The following is a 570-nucleotide window of genomic DNA, read 5'->3' as shown; positions in this document are numbered from 1 at the left end:
CCTCCTCACTGATCGGGACGCTCTTGCGGTACCATGTGACCCGTGGTTCAGGCGTGCCCCGTGCGTGACAGTGCAGGAAACCCGGCTGACCCTCCTCGACGCGTGTGTCCTGCGGCTGAACGATCCATTCTGGAGAGGCTGTGACACACACACACACACACACACATTAGTGAGGTCTCATCTCACTGATGATTTTATATGTAGGTGATGATATTTGCTAAAGCTCAACCCCAACCAACCCCTAAGGGAATTTCTCCAAAGATAAATATAACAAAATAAACGTATTTTTAAAATGATCTTTAATATACACATTATTATTATGTAGTATATAGTATTAAAATATTATTGTTATTATTTATTTTCATTTTGAATTTAAACATTTAAACACATTTTAATATTTAATAAAATATTTTAAAATTAATATTTAAATATAAAAATAAATAAGTACATTTAAATACATAATTATTTTTATAAAAATTCTCCAAAAATAAATACAACCAAGATTTTTTTTTTCCAATAAGTACATAATAATAAATATTTCAAAGAATAAAAAATCTATAAGAAAATGAA

Source organism: Sinocyclocheilus grahami, unplaced genomic scaffold (genome assembly GCF_001515645.1).
Source record: "Sinocyclocheilus grahami isolate Dianchi unplaced genomic scaffold, SAMN03320097.WGS_v1.1 scaffold992.1, whole genome shotgun sequence".
Lineage (NCBI taxonomy): Eukaryota > Metazoa > Chordata > Actinopteri > Cypriniformes > Cyprinidae > Sinocyclocheilus > Sinocyclocheilus grahami.
Note: the sequence above shows the minus strand (reverse complement) of the source record.